This window comes from Schistocerca gregaria, chromosome 6, assembly GCF_023897955.1.
Source record: "Schistocerca gregaria isolate iqSchGreg1 chromosome 6, iqSchGreg1.2, whole genome shotgun sequence".
Taxonomy (NCBI): domain Eukaryota; kingdom Metazoa; phylum Arthropoda; class Insecta; order Orthoptera; family Acrididae; genus Schistocerca; species Schistocerca gregaria.
The window spans coordinates 18,615,232-18,637,579 of NC_064925.1; the positions used below are offsets into that span (position 1 = coordinate 18,615,232).

The following is a 22,348-nucleotide window of genomic DNA, read 5'->3' on the forward strand; positions in this document are numbered from 1 at the left end:
GTGCTGATCTTTTTGGATCAAACCCACATTCAAATGGTGATCTTTTTCCTCGATCATTAATTAATTTTTTTGATAGTGTTGTTGCCAGGATTATAACAATTATTGGAATAATAAATCTAATGAAAACTCTTGTTGATAGAATTAGAATTGTTTTTCTTGATTTATATCAAGCTTTCTGATTGGAAGTCAAATGTACTATTTATACTAGAAAAACAATTATCTACCTCATCAATAAATAGAGATATATAAGAATAATCATACTACGTCTACGAAGTGTCAGTATCATGCTGCTGCTTCAAATCCAAAGTGATGTCTTGGTGAAAATTGATTTATTGAGTGTCGAAGTAGACATGTTGATAAAAAGATTGTTCCAATAATTACGTGTAAACCATGGAATCCTGTTGCAACAAAGAATGTTGATCCATAAACTGCATCTGCAATGGTAAAAGGTGCTTCTCAATATTCATATGCTTGAAGTATTGTAAAGTATAGTCCTAATAACACTGTGAAGAATAATCCTTGTAGTGCTTGAGTATGATTAGATTCCATTAAACTATGATGTGCTCATGTTACTGTTACTCCTGATGCTAAAAGAATAGCTGTATTAAGTAATGGAATTTGTATAGGGTTAAAGGGTTGAATTCCTATTGGAGGTCATAGTATTCCTAGTTCAATTGTTGGTGCTAATCTTCTTCTAAAGAATGCTCAAAAAAAAGAAACGAAAAATAATACCTCTGATGCAATAAATAAAATTATTCCTCATCGTAATCCAATTGATACAAATCCTGTATGTAATCCTTGATATGTTCCTTCTCGTACTACATCTCGTCATCATTGAATTATAGTTAGTAGGGTAATTCCAAATCCAATTATGAATAAGTTAATATTAAATAGGTGGAATCATTTTGCTAGTCCTGATACTAGGACTATTGCTCCAATTGCTCCTGTTAATGGTCAAGGTCTATAGTCTACTAAGTGGAATGGGTGGTTTGAGTGAGTTGTTAACATAGGTTTAATATACTTCTCTAGAATATAGAGTTCTTAGAATTGAGAAAACATAGGCTTGAATTATTGCTACTGCTGATTCTAGAATTAATATAAGTATTTGTCCAATAATTAGTAATAAGATTAAGTTTATTGCTATAGATGGTCCTGTGTTTCCTAATAAGGTTAATAATAAGTGTCCTGCAATTATATTTGCTGCCAACCGTACTGCTAATGTACCTGGTCGAATAACATACTAATTGTTTCAATTAGTACTATAAATGATATTAATGCAGGCGGTGTACCTTGTGGTACAAGGTGTGTAAATATATGATTAGTATGGTTAATTCATCCAAATAATATAAATCTTAGCCATATAGGTAGGGCAATTGCAAATGTTAATTCTATATGTCTTGTTCTAGTAAAAATATAAGGGAATAATCCTATGAAATTGTTAAATAATATTATAATAAAAATTGAGATGAAAATGAATGTTGTTCCATTAAATGATTTTGGTCCAAGAAGTGTTTTAAATTCATTATGTAAGGTTAAATTTAGTTTATTTCAGATAATGTTAATTCGTGATGGTGTAAGTCAAAATAGTGATGGGATTAATAATAGTCCTAGAAATGTTCTAGTTCAATTTAATGATAAATTAAAGATGTTAGTTGATCGGTCAAATGTTGAGAATAGATTTGTTATCATTTTCAATTTAAGTTTTTTATTTCAATTGTTCCTTTTTCTGCTCTTTTAATAAGGTTAGGTTTAAATGAGAAGAAGTTTATTTGATTAAACAAGATTAATGTAGCTGAAAATATAATGAATAGTGAGAATCATATAAGAGGGGATATTTGAGGGATTTGGATATAATTTCCCCATCAGAAGTAGTCGTTAATTTACTATTATTTGGTTTAAGAGACCATTACTTACTTTCAGTCATCTGATGAATTTCAAGGTGTACTAATTTTTTTTAGTTACTTTAGATTGACACTCTAATGTTATTTATTTTAACTAACTCCTTAAATTATCTTAGATAATCACTTAATAAATAAATTTACTGAAGTTCTTTCAATTACAATTGGTATAAATCTGTGGTTTGCTCCACAGATTTCTGAGCATTGTCCAAAGAATAATCCAGGTCGATTTATTGTGAATGTTCCTTGATTTAACCGACCTGGCGTTGCATCAGTTTTAACCCCTAATGCAGGAACTGCTCATGAGTGTAGAACATCTGATGCTCTTGTTAATACTCGTACTTCTGTATTTATTGGTAGGATTGTTCGGTTATCTACATCTAGTAGTCGGAATCCATCATTTTCTAGGTCTTGTTCTGGTGTTATATAAGTGTCAAATTCTACGCCTATGAAGTCTGAATATTCATATCTTCAATATCATTGTCGTCCAATGGTTTTAATTGTAATTATTGCATCTACTGAATCATCAAGTAAATATAATAGTCGTAATGATGGAAGGGCAATAAAAATTAATGTAATTGCTGGTAAAGCTGTTCAGATTGTTTCAATTAAATGTCCATGAAGTATATTACGGTTAGTATAGGCAATAAATAATATATAACTTAGGGCATAACCTACAATTACTGTAATTAATAATAATATGACCATAGTATGATCATGAAAGAATGATAATTGCTCCATTAATGGTGAAGCTCCATCTTGAAGAGATAAATTTGATCATGTTGCCATTAATAAATATTTTCTAATAAAATGTCAAACCTTTATTTGTAGAGCTTAAATCTACTGCACTAATCTGCCATATTAGAATCTAGAGATTAATGGTAATTCTGAGTAACTATGTTCTGCAGGAGGGTTATTTTGTAGTCATTCTGTTGATCTTCTTATGTTAGCTCTAAATATAATTGCTCGGTTTGTAATCATTCTTTCTCATATAATTACAATGAATATAATGATTCCTACAATAGAAATTGTAGACCCAATTCTTGATACTACGTTTCATGATGTATATGCGTCTGGGTAGTCAGAGTATCGTCGAGGTATTCCTGCTAATCCTAGGAAGTGTTGAGGAAAGAATGTTAAATTTACTCCAATGAATATAATTGTAAATTGGATTTTTAATCATGTATTATTTATAGTTAATCCTGTAAATAGTGGATATCATTGAATGACACCTCCTATAATTGCAAATACTGCTCCTATAGATAATACATAATGAAAGTGGGCTACTACATAATATGTATCATGTAATACAATATCAAGTGATGAATTTGCTAATACTAATCCTGTTAATCCACCAATTGTAAATAGGAAAATAAATCCTAGAGCTCATAATAATGGTGGATTGAACTTGAATTTAGTTCCATATAATGTAGCTAATCATCTAAATACCTTAATTCCTGTAGGTACAGCAATAATTATTGTTGCTGATGTAAAATATGCTCGTGTGTCAACATCCATTCCTACTGTAAATATATGATGTGCTCATACAATAAATCCTATTAGTCCAATTGATAGTATAGCATAAATTATACCTAATGTTCCAAATGATTCAATTTTTCCTCTTTCTTGACATACAATATGTGAAATAATTCCGAACCCCGGTAGAATTAAAATATAAACTTCTGGGTGTCCAAAGAATCAAAATAGATGTTGATATAGAATTGGGTCACCCCCTCCTGCAGGGTCAAAGAATGATGTATTTAAATTTCGATCTGTTAATAATATAGTAATAGCTCCTGCTAAAACTGGAAGTGAAAGAAGGAGAAGTAATGCTGTAATAGCTACAGATCATACAAATAAAGGTGTTTGATCTAAAGTTATACTTTCTGATCGTATATTAATTGCTGTTGTAATGAAATTCACTGCACCAAGAATAGATGATACACCTGCTAAGTGCAGTGAAAAAATAGCTAGATCTACAGATGCACCCCCGTGTGCAATAGCTCCTGCTAGAGGAGGGTAAACTGTTCATCCTGTACCAGCACCATTATCTACTATAGAAGATGTAAGAAGAAGGGTTAGTGAAGGTGGTAGTAATCAAAAACTTATATTATTTATTCGTGGAAATGCTATATCTGGTGCACCAATTATTAGTGGAACAAGTCAATTACCAAATCCACCAATTATAATAGGTATTACTATAAAGAAAATTATTACGAATGCGTGAGCTGTAATAATAACATTATAAATCTGGTCATCCCCAATTAGAGATCCGGGTTGGCCAAGTTCAGCACGAATAAGTATTCTTATTGATGTTCCTACTATTCCTGCTCATGCTCCAAATATGAAGTATAAAGTACCAATGTCCTTATGGTTTGTTGAGAATAATCATTTTTGTGGTAAGATGGCTGAATTTTAGGTGGTAGACTGTAAATCTACTTATGAGATGTTTTCTCTCTTATCATATTTAGGTCTTATATTCAATTATGATTCTAGACTGCAATTCTAGAGGTGTAAAATTTTACTAAGGCCTAAAAGATTATTCTTTTAATTATAACTTTGAAGGTTATTAGTTTGATTAACTTAAGTCCTTAGTATAATGAAATTAAGGTTGATGTTGAAATCAATCCTATTGTTGAAATTATTACTGTTATAGGAAGAATGATTCTTGATTCTTGGGACTTTATCTTTATAGATCACGAATTTTCTGTGTATGATATAATTAGAGCTGAGAATCTAATACGTATATAGTAGTAGAGTGTAATTGTAGTTAATACAACTATAATAGTTATAATAGTTGTTATATTGTTTTCTATTAATGATTGTATTACAATTCATTTTGGTAAGAATCCAAGGAATGGTGGTAGTCCACCTAAAGATAATAAAGATAAGAATATTATGAATTTAATTTCGGTTTTTATATTTCTGGCTGAATAAATTTGATTAAATAATAAAACTATAATTAATCTTAATAGTGAGTAAATAATGAAGTATAGTTCTCAGATGTTTTCTCTGACTGTTAATGATCTAATTATTCAACCTAGATGTCTGATTGATGAATATGCTAAAAGTTGTCGTAAGGATGTTTGATTTAAACCTCCTATTGCCCCAATAATAATTCTTAAGATAATAATTGTTCAAATAAAAGTTCTTAATTGAATACAATAAGATAAGACCATTATTGAGGCGATTTTTTGTCATGTTATTAATGTTAAACAATTATTTCATCTTGATGCTCCTATAACTTCTGGAAATCAGAAATGGAAAGGTGCAGCTCCAATCTTTAATAATAGTCTAGATCTAATTATTATTGATGGGATAAATTCTGTTTCCCATCCCATGGGATATTTTATTTGAATCAGCAAAATTGAAAATAATAATATTGTCGATGCTATTGCTTGGACAATAAAATATTTAATTGATGATTCATTTATTATTATATTTTTATTTCTTGTTAGGAGCGGAATAAATGAAAGTAAGTTGATCTCAAGTCCTATTCAAACCCCAAATCAGGAATTTGATGAAATGGACAGGATCGTTCCTATCATTAATGTTGATAGGAAGAGAAGTTTTGTAGAGTTGTTGGTCATTAAAAAGGAGAGGATTGATACCTCTATAAATGGGGTATGAACCCATTAGCTTGTTTAGCTTACCTTTTTACATTAAGGTGTATGATGACGTTAGTTTTTGATACTAAAGGAGGTAGTTTAATTCTATCTTATGTAATTTTAATGAAGGTAATTTTATTTACTTTATTTACCCTATCAAGGTAACCCTTTAATCAGGCACTTCATTTATTTAATATATAAATCGAAAGTTTTTTTTTGAAATTCTTTTATGTATTATTTTGTTTAATTTGGATTAATTTATCCTGCTCATTTTATTTTTTTTATATATATATATATAATGAATAATTTATATTAATATATTACATTTAATTGAAATTAAAGTATTATAAGTTCATCTTACCATTATCAATTGATTATTTTAATGCAATTATTTACCTAGGATTATAGCTACTTATGTTTTTAGCTTAAAATAGGTTATTATAATATAATATATATAATAATATGTAATTTAATATTTAATATTATTATAATTGGATATAATAAATAAAATTATTAATTTAAATATAAAATATTATAATTAATATAAATAATTATATTAATTATAATAATATAATTATGTAAATTATCTATAATTAGATTATTTAACTAATATATATGAAAGTTAACTTAATATAAAAAAAGAATTCATATTAATAACATATTATATTAAATTACATAATTGTATAAAATATATTTATTATATTATTTAATCTTTCTTTATTTATTAGTGAAAAGAAAGATTAAATAAGAAAGAATATAATACATTTATTGCTATACATGTTCCATATTAATCTTTAATTATATATAATAGAGAAGTTGTTGTGGTCATACATAGGGGCGTTTCTTTTTTTTTTGCTAATGTTTGTGGTTTTTTTCTTTTTTTTTCTTTAAATATTTGAATCTTTTATTTTTTCCTGAATTAATAGATTTAAAATTTTCTTATTTTTTATTGTTAAAAGTTTTATTCTTGCTTGTTTATTCACTTTTTCTTTGTATTATATTTAAGATTTGTTAGACTAAATGTTCTTTTTGCAGTAATTTGATTTAATTATCAAGTGATTTTGGATTTAGCAATTGATTTAGTATCGGCATAATTCGTGCCAGCAGCCGCGGTTATACGATTGATACAAGTGAATATTATTGGTTAAAACAGTTGTTTATATTATTAGGGTTGAAATATAAATTTGTAAGGTGAAATGTTAAAATTTATTTGTGGCCCTTTTTATGAATCTGTGAAATTTAAATAATAAACTAGGATTAGATACCCTATTATTTTAAATGTTAATTATATTTACCAGGGTACTATTAGTTAAGGTCTTTAAACCCAAAGAATTTGGCGGTATCTCATTCCATTCAGAGGAACCTACCCCATGATAGATAATACACGATTTACTCTACTTAATTTATTTGTTTGTATATCTCCGTTATCAGAGAATCTTTTTAGAGTTATAATTCTCAAGATTTATAATTATAAAATATTTCAGGTCAAGGTGCAGCTTATAGTTAAGAGGAGGTGGGTTACAATAGATTTTTGTTTATAACGGATTTGATAGTGAAATACTGTTAATGAAGGTGGATTTGATAGTAATTTAATTTATTTAATTTAACTGATATTGGCTCTGAGATGTGTACACATCGCCCGTCGCTCTCATTATTGATTATTCTATTTTATTTTAAAGTAGCTTCAATTTAGATGAGATAAGTCGTAACATAGTAGATGTACTGGAAAGTGTATCTAGGAAGAGTTTCAAGATATAACTTATTAGTAAAGTGTTTCATTTACACTGAAAATTTTTCTGTGCAAATCAGGATATCTTGATTATTTATTTTATTATTTTTATTTTTTGTTTATTTAATTATTTAATATAAATAATTTTATTGTATTTTTGTCTTAGTATATTTTATAGAATTGATTTTTTAAATTATAGTTTATTGGTAATGTAAGTGTTTTATGAAATATTATTTTAAATTTTTTTAAGTAGATTTTATTTATTGTACCTTTTGTATCAGGGTTTATCAAAATTTTAGTATATATTTTACTTGTCTCGATTTGGGTTGATTTATAAATAATTTATAGTTAATGTATCATAATTATTATTAAATTATTTATAGAAATGAGATGTTAATCGTTTCCCAAGATATCTAGTTTCTTAAGAAAAAATTTAATTTTTTAAAGTTATTTGTTTTTATTTAATTTTTTAAGTAAAAATATTAACTTATTTATTCTTTAAGGGATAAGCTTTGTAGTTAATAACCTATAATTTATTTTATAGAAATATAATAGTAAGCTTTAAACCAGCTATCTTTAAGATTACGTTTTAGTTCATTATTTTTTATTTTGATTTTATAAATATTTTAGGTTTTTTATTAAGATTATTAATTTAATTTTAAAATTTTTGTAATAATGATAGAATTAGTATATTTATTTGTATGAAATTTTTACCTTGTGAACTTATTATAAGGAACTAGGCAAAATTGATTTCCGCCTGTTTATCAAAAACATGTCCTCTTGTTTATATTTTGAGGTCTGGCCTGCTCACTGAGCGTATTTTTAAAGAGCCGCGGTATTTTGACCGTGCAAAGGTAGCATAATCATTAGTCTCTTAATTAGTGGCTGGAATGAATGGCTTGACGAGAAATCAACTGTCTCTTAATAAATTTTTGAATTTAACTTTTGAGTCAAAAGGCTTAAATTCTTCTTTAGGACGAGAAGACCCTATAGAGCTTGACATTTTACTTTTATATAGTTTTTTGTTTGTCTTTCTATATTTAATGATGATGTTTTGTTGGGGTGATATGATGAATAGATAAACTCTTCATTATTATATCATTTATTTATGTTTGTTATTTTGATCCATAATTTATGATCATAAGATTAAGTTACCTTAGGGATAACAGCGTAATTGTTTTTGAGAGCTCATATCGACAAAGCAGATTGCGACCTCGATGTTGGATTAAGAAAAATTTTGGGTGCAGGAGCCCAATGATTAGGTCTGTTCGACCTTTAAATTCTTACATGATCTGAGTTCAGACCGGCGTGAGCCAGGTCGGTTTCTATCCTAAGATTGTTAATCCATATTAGTACGAAAGGACCATATGGTTAAAATATTTTTTGTTATATTGATTAATATTAATTTATTTACTATTTTGACAGATTAATGTGTTGAATTTAGAATTCATTTATGTAGATTTTTTCTACAAATAGTATTGATACTTTATGATTTATTTATATTTATTTTGAATTTTCTTTTAATGGTTATTTGTGTTTTAATTAGTGTTGCCTTTTTAACTTTATTAGAGCGTAAGGTTTTAGGTTATATTCAGATTCGAAAGGGTCCAAATAAGCTAGGTTTTGTTGGAATTCCTCAGCCATTTAGAGATGCTATTAAGTTAATTTGTAAGGAGCAGCCAATTCCTATTATATCTAATTACGTACTTTATTATTTTTCCCCTGTTTTTAATTTAATGATTTCTTTAGCCGTTTGAGTAATTTTTCCTTATTTAACTTATATGTGTTCTTTTTCTTATGGATTTTTATTTTTTTTATGTTGTACTAGATTAGGTGTTTATACTGTTATAATTGCTGGTTGATCTTCTAATTCAAATTATTCATTATTAGGTTCTCTTCGTTCTGTTGCTCAAACAATTTCTTATGAAGTTAGTTTAGCTTTAATTTTATTGTCTTTAATTATTTTAATTGGTAGTTTTAATATGTTTGATTTTATAAACTATCAGCTTTATTGTTGATTTATTATTATTTCTTTTCCTTTAGCTTTAGCTTGTTTTGCTTCTTGCTTAGCTGAAACTAATCGTACTCCTTTTGATTTTGCTGAAGGGGAATCTGAGTTAGTTTCAGGATTTAATATTGAGTATGGTGCGGGTGGTTTTACTTTAATTTTTTTAGCTGAATATACTAGAATTGTCTTCATAAGAATGTTATTGGCTTTAATTTTTTTGGGCGGTGATTTTTATTCTTTTATATTTTTTATTAAGCTTGCTATTATATCTTTTGGTTTTATTTGGGTTCGTGGAACATTACCACGGTTCCGTTATGATAAATTAATGTACTTAGCTTGAAAAAGTTTTTTACCTTTATCTTTGAATTTTTTTATTTTCTTTGTTGGTTTAAAGATTTTATTTATCTCATTTGTTTAGTGAAATTTTTTGAGAAAAGTTAATAGAAGAGTTAAACTTCTAATTTTATGTTTTCAAAACATATGCTTTTCCTAAGCTAATTAACTTTATTCCTTAATTAATTTATCTCATGCGTTTGTGACATGGACATTAATTAAGAAATATGTGAAGTAAATAATTGTTAAGATTTGACCTGTTATAATATAAGGTTCTTCAACAGGTCGTTTACCAATTCACGTTAGTAAGCATACAACAACTACTATAATTCAGAATAAAATTTGATTAATAGGGTAAAATTGAATGCCTCGGAATGGTGTTTTATTATAAAATGGTAAAATTATTAAGATTCTAATTGATAAAAATAATGCAATAACACCTCCTAACTTATTAGGGATAGATCGTAGAATTGCATATGCAAATAGGAAATATCATTCTGGTTGAATGTGAACTGGTGTTACTAATGGGTTGGCAGGTACAAAGTTATCTGGATCTCCTAATAGGCAAGGATTAATTAAACATAGTATAATTAATAATGATGTTATTATTACAAATGTAATAGAATCCTTAAAGGTAAAGTATGGATGGAATGGAATTTTTTCAATATCTCCATTTAGTCCAAGAGGATTATTAGATCCTGTTTGGTGAAGAAAAAATAAATGAATTGCTGCTATAGCAGCAATAATAAATGGTAATACAAAATGGAATGTGAAGAATCGATTTAATGTTGCATTATCAACAGCGAATCCTCCTCATACTCATTGGACTAAATCTGTTCCTAAGTATGGGATTGCTGATAATAAATTAGTAATAACTGTTGCACTTCAAAAAGATATTTGGCCTCAGGGTAAGACATATCCTATAAATGCAGTTGCTATAACTAAAAATAAAATCACTGTACCAATTATTCAGGTATGTATATATATATAAGATCCATAGTAAATTCCCTGTCCTACATGTAAGTAAATACAAATAAAAAATATAGATGCTCCATTTGCGTGTAAGGTTCGGATAATTCAACCATTATTTACGTCTCGGCAGATGTGTACTACACTACTGAATGCTATTTCAATATTTGATGTATAATGTATAGCTAAAAATAGTCCAGTTACGATTTGAATTACCAAACATAACCCTAATAGGGATCCAAAATTTCATCAAAATGAAATATTTGTTGGGGCAGGTAAGTCAATTAAAGAGTTATTAATAATTTTAATTAAAGGATGTCTTAATCGTAAGGGTTTATTCATTAGTAATTATCTTATTTTACGAATAGGTCCCTGATTAATATTGGTGATTTTAACAACTGCTAGTAGTGCTAAAAATAAATGAATTATTATTATTATTGTAATAATGAATGTTGGTCTATTATATAATTTTTCTAAAGATATTGTTATTTCTTGATAATTGATTGAATTATCAATATTTATAGTTTCGGTGTTTTTGAGAAAAGTCTATAAATATAGATATATCTAGAATAATTAATATTAATATGATAAATTCTCACATTATTAATGTAATAATTATAGTGATTGATTTAGGCTGAAATATTTCGTTTGATGCAATTCTTGTAATGTAAATAAATAATACTAGTATACCACCAAGAAATGTTAAAAATAAAATATATGATAATCAATTTCTTTCTATTATTGTTCCTGTTATTAATCCAACTAGGAAGGTTTGAAGGATAATAAAAAGCATTATTGATATTGGGTGTCTTAATTTAATAAAATTAATATTTATTACATTTGATAATGATGTAATTATTATTTTGATCATTTCAGGGGTTAGTTTATTTAAAATACCGGTTTTGGGGACCGATGATGGAAGCTTTTCCACCTCTGAAGTTTTAAAAGTGGGGGCTGGACTTATTTCCGGTTTACAAGACCGGCGTTTTTTTTAAACTATTAAAACTAATGTTTATATTCTCTATTTTTACTTCTTTATTGATTTATTTTGCTGGTGTTTATGTTTTTTCTTCTAAACGTAAACATTTATTAATGGTTCTTTTGAGATTAGAATATATTGTTCTTTCTTTATTTATGTTAGTTATTGTTTTTCTTATTGAGTTTGATTATGATTATTTTTTTCCTGTTATTTTTTTAGTTTTTTCTGTTTGTGAGGGTGCTTTAGGTCTTTCTATTTTAGTTTCAATAATTCGTTCTCATGGTAATGATTTTTTTAATTCTTTTGGCTTATCTTTATGTTAAAGTATTTATTTATAACTATTTTTTTGATCCCTCTTTGTTTATTAAATAATTGTTGATGGTTGGTTCATTCTTTAATGTTTCTGTCGGGTTTTGTTTTTATAATTTGTGTTTATTCATATGCTGATTTGAATATAATTAGATATTATTTTGGTATTGATTATTTTTCTTTTAGTTTAATTTTACTTAGTTTTTGGATTTGTTCTTTAATAATCACTGCTAGAGGTTCAGTTTATTTAAGTTCATATCATTCTAATTTTTTTGTTTTTATGGTTTTGATTTTAATAATTATGCTTTATTGTTCATTTGCTAGATTAAGTCTTCTTTCTTTTTATATTTTTTTTTGAGGCTAGATTAGTTCCTACTTTACTTTTAATTTTGGGTTGGGGTTATCAACCTGAGCGTTTGCAGGCTGGTGTTTATTTAATTTTTTATACTTTGGTTGCTAGATTACCTTTATTATTAGTTTTATTTAAGGTTTATGATTTTTCTAATACTTTATATTTTCCTTTATTGGTTGATTTTGGTTCTTATTATTTTATGTTTTATGTATTTATAATTTTGGCTTTTTTAGTTAAGATACCTATGTTTTTGGTTCATTTATGACTTCCTAAGGCTCATGTAGAGGCCCCTATTTCAGGTAGAATAATTCTTGCTGGTGTTTTATTAAAGTTAGGTGGTTATGGTATTTTTCGTGTTATAAAGGTTATTTCTTATTTGGGTTTAAAGTTTAATTATTTTTGATTGTCTTTAGGTTTATCTGGGGGTGTTATTGTAAGATTTATTTGTTTTCGTCAGGTTGATTTAATGTCTTTAATTGCATATTCTTCTGTTGCTCATATAAGAATGGTTATTGGTGGATTGATGACTATGAATTGATGAGGTTGTGTAGGTTCTCTTTCTCTAATGGTTGGTCATGGTTTATGTTCTTCTGGTTTATTTTGTTTATCTAATATTATTTATGAACGTTTAGGTAGACGAAGATTATTAATTAACAAGGGTATAATTAATTTGATGCCAAGAATGGCTTTATGATGATTTCTTTTAAGATCATCAAATATGGCTGCTCCTCCTTCTTTAAATTTGGTAGGTGAAATTAGATTATTAAATAGAATTATATCTTGATCTTCTTTTAGATTCTTTGCTTTGATTTTTTTATCTTTTTTTAGAGCTGTTTATACTTTGTATATATATTCTTATTCTCAGCATGGGAATTATTATTCTGGTGTTTATACTTGTTCTCTTGGTTATTTTCGTGAATATCATCTTTTACTTTTACATTGATTGCCTTTAAATATTCTCTGTTTAAAGGGTGAATATTTCTTTGTTTAGTTTGCTTAAGTATTTTAATTAAAAATATTGTTTTGTGGAATCAATGATATGAAGTTTTTCATCTTAGGCCGTGAATTTATTTTCTATTTGTTCTTTGAGTTTTTTTTCTTTGTTTATTTCGAGAACTATAATTTTTATTTTAGGTATTTATTATTTAATAATTGATTATAGAGTTTTTGTTGAGTGAGAGCTTTTCAATTTAAATGGTTCTATAGTTGTTATAACTTTAATTTTGGATTGAATATCTCTTATTTTTATATCTTTTGTTAAATATATTTCTTCTTTGGTTATTTATTATAGAGAGGATTATATATCTGGTGAAAAGAATATAAATCGTTTTATTATTATTGTTTTAATATTTATTCTTTCTATAGGTTTTTTAATTATTAGTCCTAATTTAATTAGAATTTTATTAGGTTGAGATGGTTTAGGTTTAGTTTCTTATTGTTTAGTTATTTATTATCAAAATGTAAAATCTTATAGTGCTGGTATATTAACTGCACTTTCTAATCGTATTGGTGATGTTGCTATTTTAATTTCTATTGCATGAATGTTAAATTTTGGTGGTTGAAATTATATTTATTATTATGATTTTATTTCTAATTCTTTTGAAATAAAGCTCATTACTATATTAATTGTTTTAGCAGCTATAACTAAGAGAGCTCAGATTCCTTTCTCTTCATGACTTCCTGCTGCTATAGCAGCTCCTACTCCTGTTTCTGCTTTAGTTCATTCTTCTACTCTTGTTACTGCTGGTGTTTATTTATTAATTCGTTTTAGACCAATATTGGATACTTATAATTGTGGTTGATTTTCACTTTTCATTGGTTGTATAACTATATTTATGGCTGGATTGGGCGCTAATTTTGAGTTTGATTTAAAGAAGATTATTGCTCTTTCTACTTTAAGACAACTTGGTTTAATAATAAGAATTTTGGCTATAGGTTATCCAAAGCTTGCATTTTTTCATTTATTGGCTCATGCTTTATTTAAGGCATTATTATTTATATGTGCAGGTTCAATAATTCATAATTTGAAGGATTCTCAGGATATTCGTTTTATAGGATCAATTGTTAATTTCATACCTTTAACTTCAGTTTGTTTTAATGTTTCTAGTTTGTCTTTGTGTGGAATACCTTTTTTAGCGGGATTTTATTCAAAGGATTTAATTCTTGAGATGGTTTGTTTAAGATGAATTAATTGTTTAATTTTTTTTCTTTATTTTTTTTTCTACTGGTTTAACTGCTTCTTATTCTTTTCGTTTGTTTTATTATTCAATATCTGGTGATAATAATTTTTATTCTAGATTTTCTTTTGATGATAAGGGTTATTATATTTCATTTGGAATAATTGGTCTATTGTTTGTTGCTGTTTTTGGTGGTAGTCTTTTATCTTGATTAATTTTTCCTATTCCTCATGTGATTGCTTTACCTAATTATTTAAAGTTTTTAACTATTACAGTTGTTATTTTAGGTGCTTATTTAGGTTATCTTATTTCTAATTCTGATTTTTCTCATAATTTATTTTCTTTAAGTATACTTTCTTTTGTTAGATTTGCTGGTTCTATATGATTTATACCTTTTCTTTCAACTAAGTTTATTAGATATATTCCTTTAAAAATAGGTTATTATTCATCTAAGTCATTTGATTATGGTTGAGGTGAATTACTTGGTGGTCAAGGTTTATATAGATTATTTATTTATTTAATTGGTTATATTCAAGGTTGATATGATTCTAATTTCAAGATTTATCTTTTAACTTTTGTTTTTTGAATATTTATTTTGGTAATATTGTTTTTCGTTTACTTAAATAGCTTATAATTAGAGCGTGACACTGAAGATGTTAAGGAAGTATTTTTACTTTTAAGTATTTATAAATATAGATATATTATTTTTACAGTGAAAATGTAATGTTTTATTTAAACTATATAAATTTTAGAAATGTTAACGGAGTTTAACCGCTAATATAAAAAGTTAGCAGCTTTCATATTGGCTTTACATTTCCTTAATTGGAACTATTATAGTTCAATTATATTATTAACAGTAATACGCCTCTTTTTGGCTTCAATTAATAAGAATAAGGGTAGTACATACCAATCTTCCAGGTCGAAACTGACTGCAATATTTCGCTTCTTATTCTATTTAAGGTTGATTGATAATATCAATACTTTTTGAATGCAACCCAAATGTTATATTTAACTACAACCCTTTATTCTGCTCATTGTAATGCTCCTTGGTTTCATTCATGGTATAGTCCTCCTAATAGAACTAGAATAAAAAATATTGTTGATACTGTTCAGATTATAATGTCTGAAGTTTTAAAAATAATTACAATTGGTAGAATTGGTGCAATTTCTACATCAAAAATTAAAAAGATTACTGCGATTAGGAAGAATCGTATTGAGAATGGTATTCGTGCTGATCTTTTTGGATCAAACCCACATTCAAATGGTGATCTTTTTTCTCGATCATTAATTAATTTTTTTGATAGTGTTGTTGCCAGGATTATAACAATTATTGGAATAATAAATCTAATGAAAACTCTTGTTGATAGAATTAGAATTGTTTTTCTTGATTTATATCAAGCTTTCTGATTGGAAGTCAAATGTACTATTTATACTAGAAAAACAATTATCTACCTCATCAATAAATAGAGATATATAAGAATAATCATACTACGTCTACGAAGTGTCAGTATCATGCTGCTGCTTCAAATCCAAAGTGATGTCTTGGTGAAAATTGATTTATTGAGTGTCGAAGTAGACATGTTGATAAAAAGATTGTTCCAATAATTACGTGTAAACCATGGAATCCTGTTGCAACAAAGAATGTTGATCCATAAACTGCATCTGCAATGGTAAAAGGTGCTTCTCAATATTCATATGCTTGAAGTATTGTAAAGTATAGTCCTAATAACACTGTGAAGAATAATCCTTGTAGTGCTTGAGTATGATTAGATTCCATTAAACTATGATGTGCCTATACTAACCGTAATATACTTCATGGACATTTAATTGAAACAATCTGAACAGCTTTACCAGCAATTACATTAATTTTTATTGCCCTTCCATCATTACGACTATTATATTTACTTGATGATTCAGTAGATGCAATAATTACAATTAAAACCATTGGACGACAATGATATTGAAGATATGAATATTCAGACTTCATAGACGTAGAATTTGACACTTATATAACACCAGAACAAGACCTAGAAAATGATGGATTCCGACTACTAGATGTAGATAACCCAACAATCCTACCAATAAATACAGAAGTACGAGTATTAACAAGAGCATCAGATGTTCTACACTCATGAGCAGTTCCTGCATTAGGGGTTAAAATTGATGCAACGCCAGGTCGGTTAAATCAAGGAACATTCACAATAAATCGACCTGTATTATTCTTTGGACAATGCTCAGAAATCTGTGGAGCAAACCACAGATTTATACCAATTGTAATTGAAAGAACTTCAGTAAATTTATTTATTAAGTGATTATCTAAGATAATTTAAGGAGTTAGTTAAAATAAATAACATTAGAGTGTCAATCTAAAGTAACTAAAAAAATTAGTACACCTTGAAATTCATCAGATGACTGAAAGTAAGTAATGGTCTCTTAAACCAAATAATAGTAAATTAACGACTACTTCTGATGGGGAAATTATATCCAAATCCCTCAAATATCCCCTCTTATATGATTCTCACTATTCATTATATTTTCAGCTACATTAATCTTGTTTAATCAAATAAACTTCTTCTCATTTAAACCTAACCTTATTAAAAGAGCAGAAAAAGGAACAATTGAAATAAAAAACTTAAATTGAAAATGATAACAAATCTATTCTCAACATTTGACCCATCAACTAACATCTTTAATTTATCATTAAATTGAACTAGAACATTTCTAGGACTATTATTAATCCCATCACTATTTTGACTTACACCATCACGAATTAACATTATCTGAAATAAACTAAATTTAACCTTACATAATGAATTTAAAACACTTCTTGGACCAAAATCATTTAATGGAACAACATTCATTTTCATCTCAATTTTTATTATAATATTATTTAACAATTTCATAGGATTATTCCCTTATATTTTTACTAGAACAAGACGTTTAGCATTAACATTTGCAATTGCCCTACCTATATGGCTAAGATTTATATTATTTGGATGAATTAACCATACTAATCATATATTTACACACCTTGTACCACAAGGTACACCGCCTGCATTAATATCATTTATAGTACTAATTGAAACAATTAGTAATGTTATTCGACCAGGTACATTACCAGTACGGTTGGCAGCAAATATAATTGCAGGACACTTATTATTAACCTTATTAGGAAACACAGGACCATCTATAGCAATAAACTTAATCTCATTACTAATTATTGGACAAATACTTCTATTAATTCTAGAATCAGCAGTAGCAATAATTCAAGCCTATGTTTTCTCAATTCTAAGAACTCTATATTCTAGAGAAGTATATTAAACCTATGTTAACAACTCACTCAAACCACCCATTCCACTTAGTAGGCTATAGACCTTGACCATTAACAGGAGCAATTGGAGCAATAGTCCTAGTATCAGGACTAGCAAAATGATTCCACCTATTTAATATTAACTTATTCATAATTGGATTTGGAATTACCCTACTAACTATAATTCAATGATGACGAGATGTAGTACGAGAAGGAACATATCAAGGATTACATACAGGATTTGTATCAATTGGATTACGATGAGGAATAATTTTATTTATTGCATCAGAGGTATTATTTTTCGTTTCTTTTTTTTGAGCATTCTTTAGAAGAAGATTAGCACCAACAATTGAACTAGGAATACTATGACCTCCAATAGGAATTCAACCCTTTAACCCTATACAAATTCCATTACTTAATACAGCTATTCTTTTAGCATCAGGAGTAACAGTAACATGAGCACATCATAGTTTAATGGAATCTAATCATACTCAAGCACTACAAGGATTATTCTTCACAGTGTTATTAGGACTATACTTTACAATACTTCAAGCATATGAATATTGAGAAGCACCTTTTACCATTGCAGATGCAGTTTATGGATCAACATTCTTCGTTGCAACAGGATTCCATGGTTTACACGTAATTATTGGAACAATCTTTTTATCAACATGTCTACTTCGACACTCAATAAATCAATTTTCACCAAGACATCACTTTGGATTTGAAGCAGCAGCATGATACTGACACTTCGTAGACGTAGTATGATTATTCTTATATATCTCTATTTATTGATGAGGTAGATAATTGTTTTTCTAGTATAAATAGTACATTTGACTTCCAATCAGAAAGCTTGATATAAATCAAGAAAAACAATTCTAATTCTATCAACAAGAGTTTTCATTAGATTTATTATTCCAATAATTGTTATAATCCTGGCAACAACACTATCAAAAAAATTAATTAATTATCGAGAAAAAAGATCACCATTTGAATGTGGGTTTGATCCAAAAAGATCAGCACGAATACCATTCTCAATACGATTCTTCCTAATCGCAGTAATCTTTTTAATTTTTGATGTAGAAATTGCACTAATTCTACCAATTGTAATTATTTTTAAAACTTCAGACATTATAATCTGAACAGTATCAACAATATTTTTTATTCTAGTTCTATTAGGAGGACTATACCATGAATGAAACCAAGGAGCATTACAATGAGCAGAATAAAGGGTTGTAGTTAAATATAACATTTGGGTTGCATTCAAAAAGTATTGATATTATCAATCAACCTTAAATAGAATAAGAAGCGAAATATTGCAGTCAGTTTCGACCTGGAAGATTGGTATGTACTACCCTTATTCTTATTAATTGAAGCCAAAAAGAGGCATATTACTGTTAATAATATAATTGAACTATAATAGTTCCAATTAAGGAAATGTAAAGCCAATATGAAAGCTGCTAACTTTTTATATTAGCGGTTAAACTCCGTTAACATTTCTAAAATTTATATAGTTTAAATAAAACATTACATTTTCACTGTAAAAATAATATATCTATATTTATAAATACTTAAAAGTAAAAATACTTCCTTAACATCTTCAGTGTCACGCTCTAATTATAAGCTATTTAAGTAAACGAAAAACAATATTACCAAAATAAATATTCAAAAAATAAAAGTTAAAAGATAAATCTTGAAATTAGAATCATATCAACCTTGAATATAACCAATTAAATAAATAAATAATCTATATAAACCTTGACCACCAAGTAATTCACCTCAACCATAATCAAATGACTTAGATGAATAATAACCTATTTTTAAAGGAATATATCTAATAAACTTAGTTGAAAGAAAAGGTATAAATCATATAGAACCAGCAAATCTAACAAAAGAAAGTATACTTAAAGAAAATAAATTATGAGAAAAATCAAAATTAGAAATAAGATAACCTAAATAAGCACCTAAAATAACTTCTGTAATAGTTAAAAACTTTAAATAATTAGGTAAAGCAATCACATGAGGAATAGGAAAAATTAATCAAGATAAAAGACTACCACCAAAAACAGCAACAAACAATAGACCAATTATTCCAAATGAAATATAATAACCCTTATCATCAAAAGAAAATCTAGAATAAAAATTATTATCACCAGATATTGAATAATAAAACAAACGAAAAGAATAAGAAGCAGTTAAACCAGTAGAAAAAAAATAAAGAAAAAAAATTAAACAATTAATTCATCTTAAACAAACCATCTCAAGAATTAAATCCTTTGAATAAAATGCCGCTAAAAAAGGTATTCCACACAAAGATAAACTAGAAACATTAAAACAAACTGAAGTTAAAGGTATGAAATTAACAATTGATCCTATAAAACGAATATCCTGAGAATCCTTCAAATTATGAATTATTGAACCTGCACATATAAATAATAATGCCTTAAATAAAGCATGAGCCAATAAATGAAAAAATGCAAGCTTTGGATAACCTATAGCCAAAATTCTTATTATTAAACCAAGTTGTCTTAAAGTAGAAAGAGCAATAATCTTCTTTAAATCAAACTCAAAATTAGCGCCCAATCCAGCCATAAATATAGTTATACAACCAATTAAAAGTAAAAATCAACCACAATTATAAGTATCCAATATTGGTCTAAAACGAATTAATAAATAAACACCAGCAGTAACAAGAGTAGAAGAATGAACTAAAGCAGAAACAGGAGTAGGAGCTGCTATAGCAGCAGGAAGTCATGAAGAGAAAGGAATCTGAGCTCTCTTAGTTATAGCTGCTAAAACAATTAATATAGTAATGAGCTTTATTTCAAAAGAATTAGAAATAAAATCATAATAATAAATATAATTTCAACCACCAAAATTTAACATTCATGCAATAGAAATTAAAATAGCAACATCACCAATACGATTAGAAAGTGCAGTTAATATACCAGCACTATAAGATTTTACATTTTGATAATAAATAACTAAACAATAAGAAACTAAACCTAAACCATCTCAACCTAATAAAATTCTAATTAAATTAGGACTAATAATTAAAAAACCTATAGAAAGAATAAATATTAAAACAATAATAATAAAACGATTTATATTCTTTTCACCAGATATATAATCCTCTCTATAATAAATAACCAAAGAAGAAATATATTTAACAAAAGATATAAAAATAAGAGATATTCAATCCAAAATTAAAGTTATAACAACTATAGAACCATTTAAATTGAAAAGCTCTCACTCAACAAAAACTCTATAATCAATTATTAAATAATAAATACCTAAAATAAAAATTATAGTTCTCGAAATAAACAAAGAAAAAAAACTCAAAGAACAAATAGAAAATAAATTCACGGCCTAAGATGAAAAACTTCATATCATTGATTCCACAAAACAATATTTTTAATTAAAATACTTAAGCAAACTAAACAAAGAAATATTCACCCTTTAAACAGAGAATATTTAAAGGCAATCAATGTAAAAGTAAAAGATGATATTCACGAAAATAACCAAGAGAACAAGTATAAACACCAGAATAATAATTCCCATGCTGAGAATAAGAATATATATACAAAGTATAAACAGATCTAAAAAAAGATAAAAAAATCAAAGCAAAGAATCTAAAACAAGATCAAGATATAATTCTATTTAATAATCTAATTTCACCTACCAAATTTAAAGAAGGAGGAGCAGCCATATTTGATGATCTTAAAAGAAATCATCATAAAGCCATTCTTGGCATCAAATTAATTATACCCTTGTTAATTAATAATCTTCGTCTACCTAAACGTTCATAAATAATATTAGATAAACAAAATAAACCAGAAGAACATAAACCATGACCAACCATTAGAGAAAGAGAACCTACACAACCTCATCAATTCATAGTCATCAATCCACCAATAACCATTCTTATATGAGCAACAGAAGAATATGCAATTAAAGACTTTAAATCAACCTGACGAAAACAAATAAATCTTACAATAACACCCCCAGATAAACCTAAAGACAATCAAAAATAATTAAACTTTAAACCCAAATAAGAAATAACCTTTATAACACGAAAAATACCATAACCACCTAACTTTAATAAAACACCAGCAAGAATTATTCTACCTGAAATAGGGGCCTCTACATGAGCCTTAGGAAGTCATAAATGAACCAAAAACATAGGTATCTTAACTAAAAAAGCCAAAATTATAAATACATAAAACATAAAATAATAAGAACCAAAATCAACCAATAAAGGAAAATATAAAGTATTAGAAAAATCATAAAACTAATAATAAAACTAATAATAAAGGTAATCTAGCAACCAAAGTACAAAAAATTAAATAAACACCAGCCTGCAAACGCTCAGGTTGATAACCCCAACCCAAAATTAAAAGTAAAGTAGGAACTAATCTAGCCTCAAAAAAAATATAAAAAGAAAGAAGACTTAATCTAGCAAATGAACAATAAAGCATAATTATTAAAATCAAAACCATAAAAACAAAAAAATTAGAATGATATGAACTTAAATAAACTAAACCTCTAGCAGTGATTATTAAAGAACAAATCCAAAAACTAAGTAAAATTAAACTAAAAGAAAAATAATCAATACCAAAATAATATCTAATTATATTCAAATCAGCATATGAATAAACACAAATTATAAAAACAAA

General features: G+C 27.0%; 1 long non-coding RNA gene across 1 annotated transcript in view; it reads right to left on the bottom strand.

Annotated features, from left to right (window-relative positions):
• LOC126278627 (uncharacterized) overlaps positions 1 to 8,595 on the bottom strand; it is a 61,970-nt gene extending 53,375 nt beyond the window's left edge. Inside the window, exon 1 of the long non-coding RNA XR_007550735.1 lies at positions 7,762 to 8,595. This is a non-coding gene — a long non-coding RNA (uncharacterized LOC126278627). The remainder of the gene's footprint in view (positions 1 to 7,761) is intronic.
• Positions 8,596 to 22,348: the final 13,753 nt, after the last annotated feature.